We start from the raw sequence: 21,028 nt of genomic DNA on the forward strand, positions 1-21,028 counted from the left end.
GTGCTGTGGTTTCACGCGTGTGATGGGGGCTGCAGGTGCCTCTAGGCCTCAGTTCTTCCCATGATGACCTGCCCAAGATCTTGGTTTCCACCCTGCTGACCCAACAAAATAAAAGTTTCTTCTCCTGAAGTCAGGTGAGATTCCTGCAAGACAGCTGAAGTGGTTATTATCCTTTTACCTTTCTGGTTTTCAGCTTCTCTTCAGTGTGGCTTCCTGAGGATATTTTCATAAGTTCAGCTATAATTTTAGCCAATTTTTCTAGCTGGTTTTTTTTGCAGGAAGTTTTTTTTTTGATATCCACTTCATTATTTATAGTTCCAGAACTAGAAGCACACATATTTTGTATATGGCCATGCTTAATATTCCTGAGGTTATGGGATGACAGGAACTTTAATATTCAGCTAAAGGAATCATTTAATAGTTTTCCTGGAAAGCCATTTCCATCAATAATCTTAAACTGTTTCATGAATTTGGCCAAAAGTAACTTTTCAGAAATTATATCCTGAGCAATAAATCATATGGTAATTTTCTTAACCACTAAGAATAATACTTCTATAGTTTTATTAGAGGAATGACCCCCTGCTACCAATATTTTAAGTAAAAACATACATTTTTTTAATTTATTGAGTATATTAATTATATTTTTTATTGTTTCATATACATTTTCTGGAACGACCACATTCTAAAATCAGTTTCCCAGGATACACATACCAGATTAAGTCAGTACAGACTGTGCTATCCATTGGCATTCCTGACTCTGACAGTCACAGCAGCCCTGCCTGTAAATGTGTATGTGTGTGTGCATGTGTGATATCTCCATGTGCCTGAAAAGAAGCTTTGAGATGTTTTGTATTCCGAGATCAATGAGAAAAACTGTTTGAATTGGTACCAGGAGCAGGAAAGGAGAATGTCAAGGGGATTGGAATGATTTGTGTGCTGCCAAAGAGAAATCACACTGGATGGAGTTAGGGAGGCAAGTAACATTTTATTCAAGACTATTGCAATGGGAGAAGACAGGCTGGAGTCAATGTTATTGGAACAAAGGCCAGGGAAGTTTTAAAGCACTAGGCTGGGCTACTGAAAAAGTCCTGGATGACATTGTGCAGGGGCTGGTTAATGTGATTACGTAGCCTGTATTTTCTAATTGTCATCATTGAAGTCAGGTCCCATCCTTGCACAGAGACTGAGAGGGGCGCTGATATTTCTTGATGATCACGTTTTAGGGAGATGGCTCCCAAATCCTTGGAAAAGGCCATTTTGAATTGAAAAACTGGTAAGAAGGTAGGGGGAAACTTGTATTTCAAAGGGACAGAGAAAGAATTTACAATTCTCAGAGTTGTTTTTTTTTTTTTTTTTTAATGTAAATGCTCTAAGAAAAGACAAGCTAGGGGCCTGAAGTGAGAAAGAAATCTTGCTAAGGTTTTGTCAAGTTGAGAGGAAAGTTAAAGCCTACTTGCCAGTTCTAAGCCTGCTGTTCCTTATGGATTGCTCTGCAAGTACTAGAAGTGATGAGTAGTACGGTTATCCACAGAATCCAAATAGAATTCCCATTGCCATGCTAAGAACCGAGCATGGCCTCTCAACTTCTTTTGAAGACAAGACCTCTGATAGTCTGCATTGCAATCTGGAAGCACACCCTGACGCGTGCCAGTAGCCTCAGTGGGACCACCCCTTGACAACATTACGCAGCAGCGCCAACATCACGCAACAGCTGAGTTGTCCTGTTTGTACATATTCACTACTTAGCAACACATTACATTCCCAACAATTTTGAATTGTTGAAGAGGGCAAAACAGAACAGCAAGAGAAAAGTACTTGTTTCCTTATTTGTTAAGATGTAAGAAAACTTGTTTGCTTTGGGAGGATGAAGAAATATGATGTTATATTTGCACCTGATTTCAGTGCCCATGATTTTTCTGGTTGTTTTCATATTCATTTTGCCATGTTATTCCAAAAAATTGTCAATATTTAAGTCATTTATGTGCTTGGAAACACTTCAGACTGCCTTAATTTAATATATCTTAATAGTAAAAGGGAAATAGTTGTCTCATAATTTTCTATATTGTATATGTCAAATGAAGTGTCCCCTTTAAAGAAAAAACTCACTTTCATTAATAACTCACAAAAGATGACATGAAAAGCCTTTTAGTTCCATAGGTTAAGAAAGAGAGACTGATGTGACATCATGAGAAAAATATTGTTCTGTAATGGACTTAAAAATTAATGGTGCTTTCTCAAAAGATTAGTTTCTATAATATCTCAAGAGTCACTCTAAAGTGAAAGGCTTCATCGAACTTGGAAAGTATATAATTTAGTATGAAAAAAACTAACGGTGATGAAAATGTTTCAAAAATTATAGAATTGAAAAATAAACTATAAAATTTTCAAATAAGTTATGCATAATTTTTATGGTTATACACAAATCATACCTGAAGATAAACAGTAATATTAATTAAATTTATTAAGTTTTGAATCATTATCAAAAAAAAATTAGAACATATGAACTGGACGCATATTTTTAAAATTCATTCAAATGAATAAAAATCCTAAAGTTATGAATGTCAGAAATATTTCTTGTCTTACTAGCTGTAAACTTTAGATAAATCATATACTTCCTCAAAACATTAAATTGAAATATATGCATAAATAATTAACAGAAGGATGTGAGGAAGAATATAAACTTTTATTATAATTAATTTGAGTGATATAACATATGTCATTAATTACTTTTAAATATACCGTAAAACACACCAGCACTAAGAGGTGATTTTTTTCTTAGTCGTGATTGCTGGGATACCCAACACTTCTGAGTCACCTCTTCCCTCACTGGGTACTCATCAGTTTATCTTGATAATTCTTTTTAAACTCATGCCTTTGAATATTTGAGTGACACAGTACTCTGTTCTTAGGGTATCTCTTTTTTCTGTATGATCTCTTGAAGCGCCATGCTCTAAACACTCTCAATGTGCTAATGACCATCACATTTACATCTTTAGCTCCTAGCTCTCACTAAATCTTATATTTATCCACTCACTGCTCATACTACATCAACAGTCTAATAGGAACTAAGTCAAAGTCAAAATCTTGACTATCATTTATAAGCCCCTTCCTCTCCTATTGCTGATCTTGATAAGTACTGTTCTTCTCCTTCTCCCACTACCGATACTACTAGTACTACTTCCTCTCCTCCCCCTCCTCCTTTACTGTCACTCCTACTCTCCTTCTTCCTCTCTTCCCCTGTTCCTCTTTCTCCTACCTCTCTCTCACATGCACACACCCATCCACTTCATCATTTATTAATGAGGTAAAATATAATACCTGACGCGCCTACAGGATTTGTCTCTAGACACCAATTGTTATCATTTCCTGCCCTATTTTTTCACTCATTCTCTTTCAGTCTAACCAACATCTTTATTTTTCTTTTTTGCCAAGAAACATATTTGCCAAGAAACACCCAGTTTAGACACTTTCTGCTTGCTGTGTGTTAAGACTGATATAGTTTTATCAGATACTTTATGAAACAATGTTCACATAATTCGAGTCTCTGATCCATAGTCAGCTCCACAGAGGTGCTTTCTCTGCTTGTCCTTCACAGTTTTTATTTTATTTATTGTTATTAGTATTACCAGTGTAAGTGCAGTGAAGCACTGCTAACTCTATTTCCTTGTATTTTCCTTTGTCTGTCAATTTTATTTCTATTTCTCCTGTTAGAATGTAAGCTCCGTATTTTGTTTACTGCAGTGTTTTCAATTCCCAGAATGTCACCTGCTGCACTTAAGTGCTCTATTACTGTTTGTTGAATGAATAATTGAAGGAATAGTAGCAAAAACAGTGCTATGTTATGAAAGAGGAATTAACTTATGAATATACAAAACTCAATATATTTACAGTAATTGGATATAGGTAAAGATATATCATAATTAAGAAGGAATTTTTATTCGGTCTTAATTAATAAATTGGGACTTTTCCATGGTTTGCCTTTAACTAGGCCAATTATTCAATGTTTTCTACATATCTCTTTTGTGCCTTGCTTTGTAGAACTTTTTTGTTTATAAAGGGAATAATTTTCCACTAGGCACCTATATTTTGAACACACTTATCAGTTTCTCTTTTGCATTTTTGCTTTGTATATGGATTTTCTTCTATTTGTACAAATGTAATATACTCAATGGTATCAATGTTTTCTTTAGCTTCTTATGATTTTTATGACTAATTTAGAAAATTCCCCAAATTATTTTAATGTCCATGTGTTTTCTAGTACTTCCTTAATTAAACTTTGATACATTTGGTTTTATTTTTAATATAAGGAATGAAGTGGACCTCCTTGTTTTTTTCCACTTATCTAGCCACTTTCTCCTATACAATTTTCCCCTAATTCTTTTTCTTTACTTGTTTTTTTCTTGGTTCTGGACCCTGGACCCAGTTGTATTAACATCTGTCTATTGTTCTGGGAGTAAGAATGATAACGTTAATCAAATTTGGATTTAAAAAGTATAATTTAAGTGTGTTGTCAGAATTTATTTTAGGATACAAAAAAGGGGGAAATTGTTAAACATTGTATGTATTAGCCCTATAAAATTAGTCCATCATTTACCATTTATACCTAGAATGGAAGAAGGCGTATTATAATGCCTTTCTCCAGCAGAATTTATGGCCTACAATGGCTTTAGGGTAGTGTGTTTTGCAACTTGAGGTCTTTCATTACCAGCAAAATTTATTGCTTTGTGTCATCTGTTTGAATTGTCCAAATATGGTTTGAAAATATTTGCACATTACTACATAAAAAGATTTATTTATGGTTCTGTATGAATTCAAATCTACAACCAGAATGTTTGAGTAATTGTTTTCTTTATTTTCTAAATTTTCCCATTCTTTCTTCCCTCCACAGGCATTCACTGAAGCATGCTAGGAGATTGGAATTTGATGTTAGCTACAGAAGTATGAGAAATGCTATTGGAAGGTGTAAGAGAATCCACTCAACTCTGAAACCTGGATTGCAAATATGGTCCCTGAAAATGACTTCCCCAGCGGCCTTGTTTTATACAGATGCCTCTCGATTCACAAAGAGATTGCTAGCTGATGAACCCTTCATAAATTAAAAATACCGTAACTCAAACATGCATTTAATAATACATCTCACCTACTAAACATCTGAGTTAAGCTTGCCCTACCTTAAAAGGGCTTTGAACATTCACAATAGCCAACAGCTGGGATAATCATCTAGCACAAATACTATTTTATAATAAAGTGTTAAGTATCTCATGTAATTTATTATGTGACTTGGTTTCACACCATCAAGTCGAATCATCTTAAGTTGGGCATGGTCTGTACTAGAATGCATTTGAGAGAAAAGGAAATCAGGGTCTCAGGAGACATTGGGGTGGAACTGAATGAAGAAATGCCCAGTGAAAGGAGCTAGTTACCATTGAAAAAGACTGTGATAGTCTGACAGTAATATAGATGGTAGAATATTTACTTTTAAATCTTACTATTTTTACACATTAAAATTGAAATGTATTTTGCTCTTCTTGATAGGAATACAAATTTCCTCAGGTATATCCATAAAATATAAAAACACATATTTAAAAAAAAAACATTTCATCAAATTCAGTGTAGAATCGTTTTTTATGAAGAAGCATTTGTTCCTGTGTTATTTTGTTGTGGACACTGCCTTCAAGTGTCTGAGGGATGTTGCCTAGAAAATACTGTTACTCATGTACTTTATGAAAATAATAAGGAATCAGTTGCTAATGCTTAGCCATTTCCCTACTTCTGTTTCTTGGCTGATGTTTTAATTGCCAATACCCTTGTGTTAGTAAGTGAAAAGAATTATTATTTCTTTTTACTTTATCTCTCCTTTTCTTGAGGCAGATCAACCGTATCTCTGGGTTTTATATCCCTAAGAAGGCATCTATGTGGCTAGATCCAATCTCTACGCTGTAACCTTCAAATCAACTGAGAAAGACAAGCCAAGTTTGAAATATTAAGGTCTAGCAAATTAATATGCACATGGATGGCTGAATTTATTTTAAACTTTTATGTTGACTTGGAAATTAATGAGAAATTATTAATAAATCATGAATACTAATAGTATTTTGAGTACAGCCAAACAGATAAAAAGAGAGAACAAGTGACAATAATAAGAGAAACTAAACACAGGATATGGATGACCTCATATCATGGTTTCAATAATCCTTTTTCACCATTTTTACAAGGATCTGTCATTGTTTAGAATGTCAACAAGGGCAGTAAATGTCCACCTGCTCACTCACTCAGTGTCATCATGAATTGAATAAACAGCACTTCCCTGGGCTGCAAAATCTATTTAAAATCTTTCCAAAGCAAATATCTCTTCATGATCATAAATCACTTTCTTTTGAACTCTATCTGAACTCAAATTACCATAAAAATATTGAGATAAGCACTATTTTATAACTCCCATGCAGGAAACGCCTTATCCAGATATTTTAATCTTCATTTCATATATAGAACACTTTTACCTTAATAGCATTTGACATGATCTTAATCAACAACAAAAATATGATTTAAGGATTTAGTTTATATGTTGTCTTTTTTTCTTTTTTTCTATAGATTTATAAAAGGGTTTTCTTAAATTTTTGAGATGTTTGTTCTCAATATTGTGTTTTTTAAATTTCTCAGTGTAATTTACTTTTTGTAGAATGCAATAAAAATTTACTTAATCATCACTTTTTTCTTTAATCCAATACTTTATAATATGTCATAACACACGTGTTAAAAGTAATAGAAATTGCAAAATTTGTGTTTTTGATATACTTCAGGCTCATTCAGATGGAAACTGATATTAGGAAACTATCTTTATTCCAACTTTATGCAGTACCAGCATGTGTAAAATACTAGTATTGTAAAAATGCCATTCCTGTTTTTTGAAATTATATTCCTATATAATAAGGTAAAAGGATTTGCAAACCACACACACAAATGCACACTCATGCAGACACACAGACACATGCAATCCACATTATGAGTACAACAGTGAAATCTCCTATAAGTAATCTATTTGTCATCACCTGTACATGTGTGTATGTATAAATATTATATATCCATGTCATCCTTTGAACCACAACTACACTCAGTGTCTTTTTTCAATGACAATCCTTTTCTGACTTTCAGGTGGATAAACTTGTCTACAAAGTGGTTCCAAGGCTGGCTTAATCACAGAAACATGCATTATGTCACTTTTTTTTGAAACTGAGTTGAACAGTATACGGTTGTCTTGGTGTTTCATCCTGGGGTTCACCCATATTTTTTGTGGCTGCAGTACTAGCACTTCAAGGAATCTGGCTCAGTTGCTTTATGTGTTAAAATGGGCATTCCATCGTCATTTTTCAAACAAAAATTATTTAAGCATACCTGTTGGTGAAAACCCATCTTTTTTCACTCTCAGCTTCCAATTACTCATTTTGTATGAAAATTTAAATGAAGCTATGTACAAAAAGCATGTGTGTTTAACTCATTTCAAATGCATTTATGTTTTCCAAAGTCATGTGACTAGAAACTAATAACAATTTAATTAACTATTGAAATTAATGTAGTCAGAGCATGTATTACATTACATATATTTGTATGTTACACAATTAATAGACTTTCTTTTGACAGTTAATACTAAGAGTGGCTGCCTTATATTATATGAGGTCTGTCCAGAAAAAGTCCATCCTTTGTTAGTATAATGAGAATGGTTCTTTGCAACATCAATGTAACCTGGCAGCCAAGGAGGATGGACTGGAATGCATGTGTGAACTATGACAACTTCACTGTACTAGTCAGTGGGGGTGGTAGATGCCATTGAGTGAACATGTGTACTATGTAGCTGGGATATTCTAAATGACTGAGCAAGTAGAACAACAAAGTTTGCATCAAGCTTGAATATTCTTCCTTAGAAACAATTCAGATGATTCAGAAGACTGAAGCTATGAGCAACTGGTGATTGGCAGCTTCATATCGACAATGCACCCACTCATACATCATGTCTTGTGCAGTGTTTTTTGGTGAAACATCAAATCACCCAGGTGACTCAGCCTCACTACTGCCCAGATGTGGCACCCTGCAACTTGTGGCATTTCTCAAAACTAAAATTACCCTTGAAAGGGAAGAGATTTCAGATCGTAGATGAGATTCAGGAAAATATGACAGGGCAGCTGATGGTGACTGGAAAAATTGTGTGAGGTCCCTAGGTGCCTACTTTGAAAGGATTTAGGCATCATTGTCTTATGTACAATGTTTCTTGTATCTTGTATCTTCTTCAAGTGTCTCTATTTTTCATATTACATGGCTGAATACCTTCTGGACAAACCTCGTATATACCTGCACCCTTATCTTTTGACTTTTATCAATAGATGCCCAACAGCGGATACCTAGTAATATAGGTTTATATGAAAGTGTCCTATTTTGTTTTGTTTTGTTTTGTTTTTGTATTTTAATCGATGTTGTCAGATTGTATTTGCAAAGCTACAACTGTTTAAGTGTCCATCAGCAATGGGTGTGTCCATGTGCCGTCATGTCCAAACTCACTAATATTTTTTTCTCTTTTCACTTTTCCCAATCTAATGAATGTGACTGATATGTTACCCTCATTTTATCCCTATGATGAATTGTGACTTTGAATATATTGTCATGTTAGTTAGCAATTTGAATTTGCTCTTCAATGAATTTTCCATATATTTTTGTCTTAGTAACATTTTTTGAGATATCATTTACATACCATGAAATTCACTTTTTAAAAGTGATTTCAGTGGTTTTAAGTATATTTACAGGGTACAAACTTATTTTTCTTTTGGCTGTTTTTTTTTTATGAATATTGAAGCACTTTTGGTATAGCTTAGATCTAGCCATTCATCTGCCACTAGCTTTGCAGTTTGTAAACTGAAATATTTGCTTATTGCTTTTTCTCATCTTCTGCTTTAGAAAAGATATGTGCTATATAATCAGTTATTTTTCTCTTGCAGTTCTGGGTTCTCATGGCTAAGTTCTTCGCTGCCCTAAGCTTGGGTAAGTAGTCTCTTTAAGCTTTTCGGTGTTTGATTTCATAATTGTTTGTGACTAGTAATGTCTTTTAGAAAGTGTAAATATGAAATCAACACCACAATATCACCAAAACCTGGTCGAAAGACAAGGTTTGTAAAACGCTGTTTCCAGAGTGACTTCATAGAAACCAACGGGTCTCAGCTCTTCATTTAGAGTATCAGACGGTATGCTGCTCCTTGTAATCATGAAGATACAGACATTGCTAGTGAGCTGCAGAGCGGCACGCACCTCTCTTAGATGGAAAATATACCAAAATAACTCAGTACAAAGTGGGTATGTGACCCGTTGCATGGGAAAAATCAATGTAAAGTAGAGAAGTGGGTACATTTCTGGTGGAGAGCATTGGGGTAAATTTATGTCAGAATTTACTTAAAATGGCATTAAATTAGACATATAAAAACAGTCAGAGGAACTAGAAGAGTACAGTGTGGGTTTAGATAAAAAGAACTCAATTCTAGCTGCTGATTACAAAAATGAATCAACTTTAGATGGTGATTTCCTAAGAGAACGTATGTCACTGTGTTACATTATTATGCTAAATCAATTTCTCTTACCTCCATCTCCTCCATGAGGAATATTTTGTAATAAAGCCCATTTATTTTTTTAGCTTTTAAATGAATATCACTAATGACCCTAAACTTCAGATGACTTTGAATATATTTGCTTTTAGACACAATTCTGAAAATAATTTTATTTAAACAAATAATGAAGCTTTAAAGACTATTAATTATATTAATGAAATAAAAGTAGATATGTTTTACATTTGTTTAAAGTATGCTACGTAATCATAATTTCAAATATGATAATACATTTTTCTCATGCACATTATTATATATTTCAGCAGGAAATCTATATTGAATTGGATATTGGCACTAGAGGAAATAATTTACATATATTTTTTTCTAAAGTCATTATTTCATTTTTTTAAATTACTTTATTGCTATTCAGGTACAGTTGTCTGCATTTACCCCACCCCAGCCAGACCAACCTCTCTCCTCTGCTTCCACACCCACCTTGGTTTTGTCCATGTGTCTTTTGTACACGTTCTTGAAAACCCTTCCCCGCTCTCCCCTATTATCCCTCCCACCTCCCCTCTGGTTACTGTCAGATTGTTCTTAATTTCAATGTTATATTTTGCTTGCTTTTTTTGTTGTTGATTAGGTTCCCCTTAAAGGTGAAGTCATGTGGTATTTGTCCCTCACTGCCTGGCTGATTTCACTTAGCATAATGCTCTCCAGTTCCATCCACGCTGTTGCAAAGAGTAGGAGCTCCTTCTTTCTCTCTGCTGTGTAGTATTCCATTGTGTAAATGTACCATGGATTTTTGGTCCACTCATTTACTGATGGGCATTTAGGTTGCTTCCAGCACTTGGCTATTGTAAATTGTGCTGCTATGAACATTGGCGTGCCTAGGTTCTTTTGGATTGGTTAAAATCCTTATTTTAAATAAATGATATATTCTAAATGTGATTTGGTTTTATTGATGGTGAAGACAAATATGCATACATTTCTCATTCAGGTATTACATGATGAATTACATTGATATCATTTTTCCAGTGGAATTCATTCAACCTATTTTCTAAAGACATTTAACATTAACTGAGAATTTAGGCAAACGTTTGTAGAAAAGCTACTGGTCAAAATAATCCTCTAATCAGTTGTCTTTTTCTGTGTATTTTAAGATGAACAAAGTATTTTGATGAACTGTTACTGAAATTGAAAATTAAAAAGAAAGTTCTGCAAATAGTTTTAATTTAAAAAATATTGAGCTGAATTAAATGTTTTCAAAGATTTCAAATTAGTGTTCAGATTCTAGGAAATACACTAAATTTGTGTGCATTGAAAATGTGCACAGAATAATTAAAACACTACATTTTGCTTTTATAAGAAACAATAATAAAATAAAGTATTAATATTAATTGGGAGGAAGTTGACTAGTCAATCGTATTTCATTATTAACTATTTAAACACTGAGTGGGAGCACAGACCCTGGACACAAAACTAAAGTTATGTTGTCTTTTCCTTTGACTGTGAAAATTGGGGAATTTTTATAAGAAAATAGTTCTTTGTCAACCCGATGGAAAAGATAGAAATGTTATGTAGTTCTAATAAAATATTTCACTTGACATACAGAAAATTATTGTTATTCTTCACCATCGAGTACTATTAGTTCCTAAGTTTCATGTTATTACATTAAGGCTATATTAGCATTTGGCAAATTGAATTGATGACTTTGAAATATTTTATTAACAGAAAGATATTATAGGAAATCTATATATTTAATGAAAACCTACTAAAGAAAATGTTATTTTCCTCTAATGACTCCCTTCAGTTGGAGCCGTATTTATATTTAATATGTAAAAAATGGCTATAAAAATCTTTACCATGTATAACAAAGTTTATACTTAACAGCAAAAGAAACTAATCTAGCTGACTAAGGAAGAAAATCCACGCATTAAAGGATATTACTGGTTGGAGACTGCATAGCCAGGAACTTCGTGCAAATAATACCATAGTCAGCCTTCTGTTAAGGCTGTCCAGAGCCAGCTTTACCACTGCTGGGCATGTGGTATCTCTCCCTCCTCTGCCTCTGCGAGTTGGTGTCTCTCTGATCCTCTTTTCTCAATAGATGCCACAGATGGTACCTTCTACCTTATGCCACTCCCTTTCCAACTGAAATCTCTAGTGTAGGCCTGATTGGCTGAACACAGGTCATATGCTTATGCTGTAAGTACATTGCATTCTGGGAAAGCAAATGTATAGCTTCTTTTCTGAGGCGAGACTCACAAGGTAGAAAATATTATAAATACATAAGTGATATTCAAATGGTCAAAAAATGAAAACCATCCACTGACAATGAAATAAAGTCGCAGCCTTAAGAGAGTAACTTATAGCATTTCATTCTATATAATATAACATGAACTAACAACTAGACAATCAGTCAGATTCTTTTGTTTTCCTGAGATATTAGTTAAGCTTATGAAGTCCATAAAAAGACAATACCTCATAGCAAATGCAGCTTCACACAACATCTCAAAATACGGTAAAAAGATACTAAATTCCTTCCTATCATGCACTTTATTTGGTATAAAAATGTTGATATGACTTTCCTATTTCTTTGGCACGATTGCTGTTTATCATAATATGTGTGCAAATGAAACTTGGATCAAATTATTCTGTACTCCACACGTGGTAAAGATCTGTGATTTTGGACAAGTTAGCCAACTCTGAGGTTCAGTTTTGTGATTTACAGCTTACAATAATAAAACTGACTCTGCTATTGTTTATACTTAAAGCCGTTACAGAGAAAATAGTTTATCACAATGCCTTGCTTATTAGGCCTCCAATAAATCATGACTAGCTGAAGAAGCCGGAAACTAAAAGAGCACAGAAGTAGTAAGTTTGTTATTAAGGGGCCACCAAAGTAATCAGCAAGCTCAAAGTATGCTTCACTAATCCTTTCCTCGAGATGCCGAAGGCCAGGAAGAGCTCCTCTCATCCCTCATCTGGAAAATTGCTCTCAGATAATGCAATGAACTTCAGCTGAATATGAACATGACTCTTGCAATTGATGCCCTGTGGTTTTATAGTCACGACTCCCCTTTGTGTACAAAATTATCCAACATGACAGTGTGCATTGAAATCACCTCCTGAATTGTGTACACAAATAATCTTTTCTGTAATGCAGGAGGTTAGTTAGATTTCTTCTTCGATATTAGATGAGTGCCCCATAGAAATTGTTATTAGACATATAGGCATGTCAGTGACAATTTTGGAGAAAACGAAGAGGAAAAACACAAAAGACAGGCCTCAAGTGTCAATGGTACAAGGCTGTCAACAACACCGCAATGTAGAAAGCACATAAGATTTTAGTTTAATAAAACTAAAATATCTAAACTAAAGTATAGTAAAAATATCTGTAAAGATATGAGTGAGGCACTATGTTGTTATACAGGAAAATTTAAAGTATTGCTACAATATATGTAAAAAAAAAAAAGCCCTAAAATTAAAGAACATGTTGTAAGGGTGCCATGTAGTGATGATGAGAAAGGGTGAATTTAGTCTGGGGCTATTATAGAATAAGGTGACACTTGAGTACAGCTTGTCAAAGCTACAGTGACACGAAGGTAGGAAAACAGTGGAGGGGTGCGGAGGTAAACATAGTTTTATAGTACGAGAATTTCTTTGGAGTTTTGGCTCTAAAACTAATTTGTTCTTAGACTTTGTTCAAATTCATTAAATACTTTTAAGCCCGAGTTTCTTAACCTAAATGTAAAGGGTTCAAGCAAGGATATTTCTCATCCTGATTTTATTTTATTCTAATTATTTTTACAAGGTTTTGTTTATTTATTTATTTATTTATTGGAGAGAAAAGGAGGGAGGGAGAAAGAGAGGGAGAGAAACATCAATGTGTGATTGCCTCTTCCATGCCTCCGACTGGGAACCTGGTCCACAACCCAGGCATGTGCCTTGACTGGGAATCAAACTGGTGGCTTTTTGGTTCATAGGCCAGTGTTCAATCCCCTACTCTCATCCTGATTTTAAATAAACTCATTCTTTCACATATTCATTAATTCAGTAAATTTTTCTTGGATATTAAATTATAACAGAGCAAAACAAAGCAGTAAACCAACAAGCGAAAACGGAAACAACATGAATGCAAGGTTATGAAGAGACTCAGTGGAGTGATATGACATTCATTAATGAGGAAGGAATTGAAGAGACTGAGTTACATTAGATATGATTTTGGATGGCCTTTCAGAGAAAAATAATCTTTGGGGTGAGAATTGACTATGCAATGCAGGTAGCAATGTTAACAGGAAGGAAGACTCTTTTAAGAATCAAAAGCTTAAGGGCAAATGTGCTGAGGTGGAAAAAAACCTCCCTGTTTGAACAGTGTGAGAAGGATCTGAAGTAATGGTGTATACTGATTAAGAAAGAAGTTTTGCAAGAGTAAGCACATCTTATAGTTGGAATGTTTTTTTCCAGGTGAAAGGATTATCACAGAAGAGTGTCATAACTGGATTCATGTTTTAAAATTATTCTCAGGCTGCAGTGTTGAAATGATGTGTCGAATTGACAAAAATGAAGACAGGTCAGCAATCCATTGCTGTCATCCTTACATGAAAGACAGTTTGGACTGGGCTGGTAGGAAATGTGGATGGATTTGAGATAAATTCACTTTTTGATTATTACAACAGTTTGTTAAGCATCTCGTCTCAGCCTTACATATACAATAAAGAGATTTATGCTCATAATAGAGACTCTCTAGGGTTAGCGCATGTGGAATGCCTGTGATCACTGATGAACATCTGGTTGCGTGAGTGACCAGCAAACCATGCTTGCTACATCGTTGCTGGAAAGTTTTATGAAAAGATAAGTAGACATGATAGCCACAGTTACCCCAAGTAAAACAACAAAAGATGATTAAACATGTTTGGTAAATAGAAGTAAGTATCTTAAAATAGGTTAAAATTACCTTAATGTTACTAATTGACATTCATGCTCTGTTTCTGTTCTTCACACACCTATGTACCCAAGGCTTATACAGGCATTTCTATGACTTAGTGGGAAATACTTCTATATGAATTTAAGAAATCCTTGACAGCACAAGTGGAAGTCTTATAATGCATATTTTATAAAGCTTTAATAGTCTCATAATTTTCTACAGCTATAAAAATTAAAATGAACATTTCTACATAGACTAAGTCAGAAAATAGCTGTTCAGTGAATGCTCAAATTTCTTAACGATATTAACAGAGAAGAATCTTTTCTTCTCTGAAATACACCATGAAGATTTATTTAAAATGGAATATTCACTTCGGATTTAATTTGCTTCACAAGACAGATAAGAAGCTTCATTAGTTTTTCACATACAATATCAAGTTGAACTAAGCCATTCTCTTTCAAGGGTCATAACATGGAAAAGTGTGGAAGGGTGGGAGCAATTCAGCAAACTAACCACTTCCTATATGCTAGACACCATTATCACTCTATATATTTTATTTAATCCTTACAAGACCTTTATGAAATAATTATTAATTTGTAATCTCAAGCACCAAACATAGTCGTGGAACTGTATTTCTGTTTACAAACTAAGGCCATATTCTGAAAATGTCACTAAATCTTATTTTAAAACCAGCATTTTTAGTTATCAAATAAAATTAATGGATGGACAATGGAATTTTTAAAACATAAAAGTATAATACAGTTTTTTTTAAAAGATTTTATTTTATTTTATTTTTTAGAGGGAAGGGAGGGAGAAAGAGAGAGAGAGAGAAACATCAATGTGCAGTTGCTGGGGGCCGTGGCCTGCAACCCAGGCATGTACCCTGACTGGGAATCGAACACGTGACGCTTTGGTTCACAGCCCATGCTCAATCCACTGAGCTACGCCAGCCAGGGGAATAATACAGTTTTTTAGTATATTTTCTTGATTATGTTATTACAGTTGTCCATCCCATTTCCCCCCTTCACTCCCCTCCACCCTGCACAGCCCCTCCCACCTAAAACACAGGTTTTAAAACATCAATCAATAAACTGCTTATTGATAGTGAAATATACCTAAGTGTAAATTAATAAGATTACTTTAAAATTAATTAGATTATTGAATTCTTTCATAAAATTCATTTCCCTTGATAAGATTTCAAAGAGTCATTGGAAGCAGTTACATGCCATAGAGAAGTCTGGGGCTTACAGCAATGTGATGCCAAACCTTATCAAAGGCATTTTGCTTCTCAGTAGTCAGATGAATGAATGAAAATACGGAAGTCAGGTTTTTCTAGGAATCTCCTAACGCTCTTTGACAGGCTCTGTACTCTAAGTCTAAAAGGTCAGCAGTCACAAACAAGGCAGCACACTGACACAATCTCTGGCATTCGAGCCAAACCAGCAATTTTAGCGTGGCAGGAGAGTGACTTCTACCATATGCCAGCAGTTCAGTCACCTTCCAGGGAACAAATACAGGAAGGTGGAATAGGGGAGGCAATCGGGACACACAAACCAAGTTCACTCCCATTGACTGTGTTCACATCACCCTAAGATGTGGCAGTTTAGCCATCCCCCAGAAATCCTTGCACAATGCTATTCACATCATAAAATGCCCCTCTATATGCTTAACTTTCTGACAATTGGACAAACTTTTCCAAAATTCTACTCCGTTCTTTTTGAAAATAAAGACAACTTTATTCTCATGGTTTAGCTATGAATTCAGTTTATGGCATGAGTGTAAGATTATGTATTTTCTCAGTTTATTGTGCACTTTGGTAATTTGTGACTTTCAAGCAATCTGTCCACGTCATCTAAATTGCCCAGTTTATGCCGTGAAGTGTTTACAGGATTATTAAGGATTCCCTAAGTATTCTTAAATGTCTGCAGGATGTGTGATAATGTCTTTGCTTTTTATTTTAATGTAAATACGCAAAGCTATAATTTTACCTCCTTTCACCACTACTTTATATATTGAATTTTTGTGGTATTTATTTTTATTATCATTTAATTTAAATAACCTAATTTCTTTTATATTTAATGTATATTCTTACATCTCTAAATATATAGGTATTTCCTTATATAACAGTCATGTACTTTTTAATTATGTGGTATCAAAGAATATATTTTTTTTAGTTTTTAAATATTTTTACATTTTTAAATATTTTTCAATGTTTAAAAATTTCATGAAACTTGCTTTACAGCAGGAATATAGTCTAACTGAATGTTCTAACACTGGAAAATACCGTTTATTTTGTTAATACTTGGTAAAGTGTCCTATAAATTTCAATTACATCAATTGATCGTGTGGTTCAAGCAAATCAAGAAACAAATCTTTTACAGAATCTCTCTAGGTGATTCTGTTGCACAGCCACTTTTGAAAATCACTAGACCAGAGAGAAGGCAAAGACAAAATAGTTTAAATTAAAAGGATTTCAGAGTATTTCTGTAATAATGTTCAATAGGTATATAATGATAGATATAGAAATAAAAGTATAAAAGGAAATATCCTTCGATCCTAATAGAAGGATAGAAAAGAAATATTATGTCAAACAGCTTCAACTCCAGCCCCATTAGCTTACGTGGGGATCATGAGGACACCATTCACGTGGATTCAATGTCATGCTCGTCACACCCGGTGTTTCCCAGGTGCCTGTTCCCTACAACAATGTGAACTCCTGCCTTTTCTCAAAACTTCTTGTTTCATAAATTTCTTATCTACTCATTTAGGTGACTGGGCTGCAAATCGATAACAATTTGGGGGACTGGCGACCCGAGAATTCGATATGGCTTTGGGATAAATTTTGTTTGTTCTATTTCAGATGGCTTTTATTTCAGATCCCTTCAGTTCACCAACATCTTTACCACCTACAAAGTGTGTAAATACTTGTTCATACTTTTCTTGTAACACTAATGTTTGTTCTCTTGAATAATTTAACTTATCTTTAGTCTCTTCATTTTACTGTTTACTTATTTACTGTTTACTCTTTGTGATTAATAAGTAGTAGCAATTAGCATTTTGTCACAACTAAACACTTACTCCACTTCTTATTTATCATTCCCTTGTGGACAATTTACTTAGCCTCCTAAGCCTGATATCTGTAAGATAGGGATAAAAATAGTATATCACATTGTATTGTTTTGAGGAGTAAATTGGTAAATATGCTTAAACACTTTGAATAGTATCTTATCTAGTTTAAGTGCAATTCAATACTTTGCTGTTATTATTGATGTAACACCTGGAAACTAGTCTTATTAGAGTCATATCCTATATTAACAAAGGAGGTTCCACATGAGTACTTGTAGGACTGAGGAATTCTCAGTTTAATTTATTTATTTATGTATATTCTTGTATGTCTTTAGTTAAGATTCTCATAAGCATTTGCTTGCCAATATTATCTTAAGTCCTCATATAGTCTATTTTATTCCCCAACACACACATATCCTGAATGTTCATTTGAAAGTACGTCTAATCACACGTCATTCTTGCTTTAAAAGAATGTGTTACCAATATTTAAATTGGCCTGGCTCTCAGTGATTTTTATAAGCTAACCCAACATTATCTTGTCTCATCTACAACTCTCTGAACACACATTTTCTAAACACTCCAGGATTTTTAGTTTTCTAAAAATGATATGTATCTTTTCATATGTTCATTATTTGTTGCCATTTCTCAAATGTTCTTCCCTCCCTTTGCTGCCTGCAAGAATTAGCATTCTGAAAACTATTAATATTCTGCCTGCTATCATTTCCTTGTTCAGTATTAATCATTCTTCCATGCACCAATAATATGGTGTTTCTATTTCTAATAGTATTTATTATATTACTGCCAGTATCAGATATATACAACACAACACACTTTATGACTATTAAGAACATGTGATTTTGGCTACACAGAAAAGTATCTAAGAGACACCTTGGGTCAGATTCCACACAGAGTTCAAGACTCAGGTGAGTAAGGGGCTCCCTGCATTGAAGTATTATATCCAGGTGAATGTTCTTTGTACACCTGAAAAGAATTTCATTTTTCCAATATTTGAATAAGTGTTCTATGCATTTTAGTTATGTTTTTTGCTACCATTGTTTATGACAACTTAGATATATATAACTTTTAAAGCTTCCTAAGATTCCCAGATAATTTTAAGAACTACTAGTCACTCAACTTCGGGATTTGGGAGGGAACAGAATTAAAGCAACTAATATAAATCATCAGGGAACACTGGAGGTTTCGTCTGATCATGAGGCTAATTACTCTCTGAGCTATTTCTAATCCCTTGATTTGGGTGGCGGCAAGCAGTGGTTGTGTCGTGGTGTTGCAGGGAGAGACTTATTTGTTATAAGAGACAGTTGATTTGAATAGGAAAGATCCCGATGTGCTGCTCAATCCAAATGGTGAGAACAATATTGAGTAGCTATCATATATAAATTTATGTATCATTTCAATGGGGAAATAGAAACTGCAGATTCTGAAATGGGCTTATTGAACTATAAGGACTAATGTTTATTTAAAATGGATCTGGATTTATCCAGAAATTTTCAAGGCGAAATAGGAAGAGCTGCAAAAGTAAATAAAAAATGGAGATGAGGTGATTTTTGTACTTGCAGAGGACTCCCAGGTTTGTGAAAAAACAGTGAACATTTGACTCAGAGAAGAGCACTCATGTGGATAAAAATGAGTGAAGGGAAGGATGGCAGAGCAGGGCCTTGCTGGAGACTTTGAAGACCAGAAGCTGAGTTTTCATTGAGCGGGTTACAAACTGTACCGCCTTAGCAGTGCAATGCCTTGGGGTTTCACCAACAGCAGCCATGTATAAATTCATCCTAGGTTTAGAGGAGCAATGACTTCAACTGAGAAAAAAATACCACTTTAGAAATAAATGTGAGGTATCAAAGAGAAGACTGAAAATATGGCTCATTTGATACCAACGAAGGCAAAGAGTATTCATTTCTAATGTTTGTACCAATAGCTATCTATAAAAGAAAAAAATGTACATTTCTATTGTCACTATTATCTTTCCTTAAAACTTTAGATGTTTACAAATGTAGTGCATTAATATATTAATATATTAAATAATACACTAATTTAAAAAATACTTGATTATAATACATGAAGTGGCTCTTAATACAATAGAAAATACATTTTTAAAGTGATCTTTTATTTTTCAATTAAGGTTGATGTACAATATTATATTACTTCCAGGTGATCACCCTGATAAAACTAGTACTTACTAAATACTACACTAAATGGCTCTTAATGTGATAAAAATACATTTTAATTGGTTTCTTATAAACAACCAAAAAGCAAAGATTTTAAGAAGCTGATGAATCTAGCCAATAGTATGGAGTTTGCTATTGTTTCCTCAATCCCATTCTAGAGTTAATTCAACAATGCAGAGCCTATTATCTATAGAAGTGGATTTAAGCATTTTCTTGTGTGTGGTAAATAGGCACATTTTGGAATTTTCAAGGATTATCTACATTTTCATATAATGCAAAGCATTTACAACAGATAACTCATTTATATACACAGTGGAGAACATCATTTTTTTTTTAATTTACAAACTCTGACTGCCTAAACATGACAGGTATTGTAGTCCTCTTAAAGAACTGACACCTCTTTTCCTTTTGCTGATGTTAGGACAAAATAAATGTAGCTTTCGGATGTAGTTCCTATCCTACCGCTTGTCAAGATAATTGGCCAGGAGACTTATCTTTATAAAAAGTGAATGAACAAATTTTAGAAGGGTGAATTTTTTAAATCTTCACCCAAGGACATGCGTATTGATTTTAGAGCAGGGTGAAGGGAAGAAGTAAGAGGGGAGGGGAGAGAAACATTGAGATGAGAGAGATACATTGATTGGTTACCTCTCAAAGGCACCCCACAACCTTGACAAGTGCCCTGACTGGGAATAGAACCCACGACCTTTTGGTTTACTGGACAATGCTCCAACCAACTGAGCCACACAAGCCAGGGCAAGAGGAAACTTCTTCATAAATCATTACTTTATAGTAAAGCTAAAACTGGTTAATCTTAGTATTATGTTTTATTCTGTGGTTCATCTAAAACTGTCCCAGTGTCAGCCAGGGCAGCAGGGTTCCAGCCTCACTTTCCTGACAGCTGGGCTCATGGATTTCCGACTTGCTCAGCCAGCCCCTGCAATACTGCAAGCCAATTGCCTGCAGCAGATCTTAATTTATATCCCTTGCTGGTCTGTTTCTCTGGTTGACACTTGACTGATTGAACTGTGCCCAGTATGTGTGTACAAATAAGTGTGTATATAGGATTATACACACACACTTACACACACAGCTGCATATAAAGATTAAAGGAAACAGAAATCTCACTATGTTAAACTCATGTAATTATCACATTGATTACCAAGTTCATTAATACTTGGTTCTAATTGAATTCTCCAATTATGGTCACTAAGAAAAAGAGGCTAAGTATAATTGCTTAATTATAATATCATGTGACATTA

The sequence above is a fragment of the Phyllostomus discolor genome, chromosome 11 (assembly GCF_004126475.2).
Source record: "Phyllostomus discolor isolate MPI-MPIP mPhyDis1 chromosome 11, mPhyDis1.pri.v3, whole genome shotgun sequence".
Classification (NCBI taxonomy): domain Eukaryota; kingdom Metazoa; phylum Chordata; class Mammalia; order Chiroptera; family Phyllostomidae; genus Phyllostomus; species Phyllostomus discolor.